We start from the raw sequence: 5,854 nt of genomic DNA on the forward strand, positions 1-5,854 counted from the left end.
ACGTGCACGAACATCGGCACCGACAAGCGAGTTGGGAAATTATAAGATGGCAAACTTTGCACTAAACATGAATGAAGATGAATTTCACAACCTTGACATTTTAAAATGGTGGGAAACAAAACAAGACACATATCCGATATTAAGCGCTATGGCTCGTGACTTATTTACCGTTCAAGCTTCAACCGTAGCTTCCGAATCGGCCTTTTCTTTGAGTGGTCGAATTATATCCGAAAGAAGGTCAAGACTTACCCCCCAAGCCGTGAAAGTATGTGTATGTTTGAAAGATTATTTGGATGGGGTAGAAAGGATACAAGATCAAACTTCATTAGAAGGTCCGTTATATAATGACGTTGAAGAATGTATAGAGTATGAAGAAAATGTTGCGGGATTATCACCTACATCAACCGAAAATAATACCGACGAAGAACGAAACGAAGTGGATGAAGGCTCATTTGAACCGTTTGATTTAGACCAAACCGATATTTACCAATGCACACAAGCTTACAATTCTCTAATTGATGACCCCGAATTTGAAGAATACGATCGAACCCACGAGGCTCATCATAACACATTTTAAACATTAGACAACTAAAGTATAACGGGTGATGGCAATGCCGAAGCTCGATATACTTTAGTCTTAATACATTCTTGGGTGATGGCCATGCCGAAGCTCGAAATGTATTATTTATGTATTGTTCGAATAAATCAATAAAAGTGTTGTTATTTTTATTATTGTATCGTTCGAATAAAATTGTTATTTTTATACTTGTGTTGTTCGAATATTGTTATTTATAACATGTCTTTATATCGGTTATATTATTGTTGTTCAAACGTTAAAAAAATTCGAATCGGTTCTGGAAAAAAATCTGAAAAAAATCCGATTGAAATCCGAAAAAGAACCGGTTCTGGAAAAAAATCCGAAAAAAATCCGACGCCAAAATCCGGAACCGGATCCGGAACCGGTTCTAGAAAATCCGGACAAAAAAAATCCGGTTTTTTTTTGTCCGGATCCGATTTTTTATCCGATTTGTGCATCTATACTCATAAGACTCCAAATGAAGTAATTTACATTGATTATTTCCGTTAAACTATTTTGAAGTACCTTTATTTAATGACTGTTTATTAAACTTTAATGCGAATGCTTTTCGGAAACGTCTCATATAGAAGGCGTGACCGTTAACTGTGGAACCAGAGTTAATACGCCGTTAGTCGATTTTGACGGGGTATTACACATTCATTGTACATACAAATGTTGTGATATACAAACTTTGTTATGGCCTGATGCCAAGTTATACAAAGATTTTGTTACGCAGATACAAACTTTCTTACAGCCACGCTACGTACTAACAGCATATACTTCTGCTTCAAATATAGGATGATGGGCTTTGTTCATTCTTTTGGTTTTTTGGGTGCTGGTGTGATGCTACCATCTGCATTAAATAGAAGTTGTTCTTATGTTGTTTTGCAGGTGAAGTGTATTAATTTTTTCTATTTAGAATACATGCATTAATAAAAAACATAGTCAACTGACGACTAAGAACTTAACATGTAAAACTAAAGTGAACATAAAAATTCCTCAATTGTCTCCACTAAGCGATCTTCATCTTTATACAAAACCATAGCGGGCAAGAGCTCATGCATTTTGTGGTTGTAATTTCAGAGCTTATGAAAGGCTCCAAAATATGGTTTCTCATGTTCAGCATATGCAAACACATTCCTTAAGCATTCGAAAACAATTTCTATAATATTTAAGCATATACAGTAGCATTTAAACCTCTAGTTAGCGCCACCACTATATATTTAGAGAACCACAAACAATAGCCCTTAAGCTAAAGTTAAAAACCTTTTCAACTCAAAGGATATAGATATTTAGATAACACTACCACTTGCTAATTTTTTTCTAATACTTTATTAAGTACATAAGGACTTCGAAATTCACCTCCTTTGTAATCAATATAATCTCCACATTATAACGCCCCTAAACTCGTACCAGAAAACAACCAAAAGCCAAACTTACTGGAGGTAGTAACCTAAACATAAAAAGCATATGAGCCAATAACAAACACATCATTCGAGCAATAAACTCATAAGTAAATACCTGAAACCTCATGTGGAACGGATGAGTCACACAATGACCAGCACTCCGGATGTATGTGACTAATAGAAGTCTGCACAAACTCGTTAGATGAAGTACTGTGTACTGCAAGTATGACCAGAAATAGTATCAAAAAACATATATGAAAGCCTTAAGTAGCAGAAATAAGACAATTACATGAAATAAATGGTAAAACTACATTTGTGGTCATACTTGAACAAATTACAGAAGTAGCCAAATCGAACACATAGGTTCTTTTTTCTCCCAAATCTATAGATTCGAGTGCGTTAATAAAACTTACCAATATCATTATAAATTAACAATGTGCTTCATAAACTATAAGCTTACCCATTTCAATTTCTAGCATTCCTTCAGTTATGAATGGCAGAGTGCGTAGCAATATTAAACATGGCTAAACCTTAAGATGGTGGTTAAATGCAGAAGATATATTTGAATCACTACTAGCAGTTGTATTCCACATCTTTTGAAAAGAAAAAAAAAAGAGAAATGAGGCTTAGATATGTACAAAGCCAAGCAAGAGGACACGAATCACCATGGCTACAACCTGTAGGTTGCCCAGCCAAGATACGTATGCGTTCTTTCTCATTGCTCAACCAAGTTCCCATGTACTCATCATCATAGCCTTTATTTTTAGAAATTTGGGAACTGCAAGTGGCATTAAACATACTCATTAACTGAAAAAGAGTTGCTAATCCACCAAAAGATTAACTTTTAATCATTTAGCGACGCAACTGCTGCCAAGTTTGAGGTTGGATACCATATGTCCTAAGACAGCAATGTAGCTTCCCAAAAGAAACCAAAGGTTTGGTCACAAATGATTGAATATAGATGCAACTTAAATGCTGCGTTGCCAATACATTAACCCTAAGAAAGAGAACATGCTTAAGAACAGCTGCAACATAAATGTAGCCCCGCCAATGCGTCAAACATCTACTCATCGATGTTAGATAAGCCACAGAAAATCATCATGTTAACAGTGAATTAAAAATCACAGATGTAGGTACTTTCACACGGGCCAAATCAATGAACATTAGCCAAGAATCAATTTTCAGACCTACAGAACACACATACGACCAGCAAACCACTCAAGCCAACAATCTCAATAACAAGAATCCATAAATTATAAAAATCGTCAAGATATGACCATGTTCAATAACACACGTACTACCCTTGTTCTAATCATGGGAACACAGATCACCATGGCTGCAACTCATATGTTGTCATGCCAAGATTTGACATGTTTTTATACCATTGTAAGGCTCAAGCTATGAGCACTTGTAATCACAGCCTCACATTATCACATTAACAATGTTTCACAACATATAGTCAGAGCAAAACCATATTTTCAAATTAAATGAAAGCAAAGTAGGGTCTTGAACGGAGCGGAATCGCTGCCAAGTCAAAAGACATTTGCGAACATAGCTCGTCCAAAGACGGGTCCTCAAATAAGCAAAATTGGTTCCAAGTCAAAAGACATCGACAAACCATCTCCAAAGCAACAAAAGTCAGTAATTATCAACGACTATTTTATTGCCTAAAAATAATTAACAACCAAAGATCATAAACTAAGCACAAAACAGCCAGCAAACAAACGCCAATTACAATTTATGTAAATGAAACTTACTGTTGAACACATGTTACATCCACCATTACCAATTACCATCGCAACTGAATCCCAACATGTAAGGCATAAACCCACATACAATCTCTGATATAACAACAAAAAGTAACCTTTAGTAACTAAAAACACATTCTATTTTAAGAAAAAAATTAGGGAACTAAGTACTCACCAGCAGCGATGGTGACGGTTTGATAAGAATTACTTAAAACCCTAATTTCTTATGGCAACCACAGTGGTTACAACAGCCATAGCCTAGGTTGGCGATTTGTCGACCAAAACCCTAATTTCAGGCGTCAATCTCAAAAGATTCTTAGTATTAAGTCAAAAGATGATTAATCTCACAAAGTTATAAATGAAGAATCATTCATCAATAACATCGTAGGTAATAACATTAAATTGAGAACGATTACGACGTGAAACTCATTTAAACCTTTAATCGCAATAGAGCATGAAATAAATCGCCAGAGGTGAAGATGTTTAAGTGAGAACTAGTGTAATGACCCTTCTAACCAGGGTTAGTTTAATGAAACAGTTTAATGTTAGGTATTAAGTGAACGTATATACTAAAGTTATTTAGTTTAATGACCCGTGAAATCACATAGTTCAACTAAGAAACTCGTCAGCTGAACATTTCATCAAACACCTAAAATGCATATTTAACAATCCACATCTTTCAATCATAAGAGATAATATTTAGGGCCAATTTATTTTAAAAGTGTAAATTAAAATATAAATGTAGAATTGATTCCTTCTCCTTAACTTTTATACCTTCTCGTACTCGATTCAAAATAATTAATTAAAATAATTTAATTTTAATAATTAAAATAATTATTAATAAGATTTAATAATAATAATTAAGTAATAAGATTTAATTTTAATTCAAAATTATTTTGATTAATGACATCACTCATCATACTTAGATTTTTTTCTTTTTCTTTTTGATTTTTTCTTAACAAAGGAATTACTCTAATAATTACATCATCATTTTAGATAGATGTGAGAATGACGGTGGATATACAACGGTGGTGATGGTTACTTTTCCCACCGACTATTAAGATTAGAAAAGGTAGATTACGACAATTGTTTTAAGTGTGTTTCCTAAAAATGCAAGTAAAATGACATAGCCTATAAGCTGCTATTCTTTATATAGAATTATAAATATAAATATATTAATATATTAATATTAATATTAATATTAATATTTAATATTTATATTACAACAAGAAAAGGCTGTAATGTCGTTTTGTATATTAATTTGGTCACCACTTCATGTTTTGATTATGGGTATAACTTATCAAAATCCACACGTGTCACCTTATCATTATACTATACTATATACTAATTGTGGACAAGAAACTCAAAGAGGAACCGCCACATACCCCGGAAAACTGTTATAATGTAGCACTTCCAACAATTTACTGTAGCACTTTTTTTTTTAAAAAAAAACCTTGAACAGCCAGAAGGTTATGGCAATTTTTCATCATTATAGCCGGTTCTTCACAAAATACAATTCCACTTCCACCATTAACCTTCTGCCACCAGTCACCACCCACCACCGTAGACAACCACCAAAGGCACCAACAGTGATCATCATCTACACCCAACACCACATACACTGTTCGTTGATTTTAAAAAAAAAAAAAAATAGAAGTACTGTCAAACCCATTTTCAAACCCATGTATGCTTATAACAAAACCAAGATTTCAACATTTTGGAAGTTATTAACATAAAGTACAAAAACATCAAACATTTAACAAAAACATCAAACATTTAATAAAGACATCAACATTAGAAAACTATATAGCTAAAGCGTATAAAAAAAAGTTTTGCTCTGTTTAGATTCAGTGTTAGAGAAATAGGGTAGTCACTACCGTGAACCACCATCGTAAGCCACCACCTTAAGCCACCACCGTCAGCCATCACTACCGATCAGTAAAGGAGAAGGTTTTGACGGAAAAGAAAAGGGTGGCGGTGTGGAGGAGTGAGATGGTTCTAATCTGTGAGATGGCTTGCGAGTACAGATCAGCGAAGGAGGTGACCTTTGGTGTAGATTCGCGGGGGTTTTGTGGTGATGGGCCACGACGACATGGTGGTGTTAGGCGGCGGCGGCGGCCGGA

At 34.5% G+C, this 5,854-nt stretch overlaps 1 long non-coding RNA gene across 2 annotated transcripts; it reads right to left on the bottom strand.

Annotated features, from left to right (window-relative positions):
* Positions 1–1,188: 1,188 nt before the first annotated feature.
* On the bottom strand, positions 1,189–4,161 carry LOC139868190 (uncharacterized). 2 transcript variants are annotated; one of them, XR_011765953.1, is made up of 5 exons: positions 3,907–4,161; positions 3,741–3,824; positions 2,099–2,200; positions 1,940–2,030; positions 1,189–1,430 (listed from the first exon to the last, which is right to left on the bottom strand). It is a non-coding gene; the product is annotated as an uncharacterized lncRNA (long non-coding RNA). The 2 variants fall into 2 exon arrangements; XR_011765952.1 differs by having other exon boundaries at positions 2,099–3,824.
* Positions 4,162–5,854: the final 1,693 nt, after the last annotated feature.

This window comes from Rutidosis leptorrhynchoides, chromosome 1, assembly GCF_046630445.1.
Source record: "Rutidosis leptorrhynchoides isolate AG116_Rl617_1_P2 chromosome 1, CSIRO_AGI_Rlap_v1, whole genome shotgun sequence".
Taxonomy (NCBI): domain Eukaryota; kingdom Viridiplantae; phylum Streptophyta; class Magnoliopsida; order Asterales; family Asteraceae; genus Rutidosis; species Rutidosis leptorrhynchoides.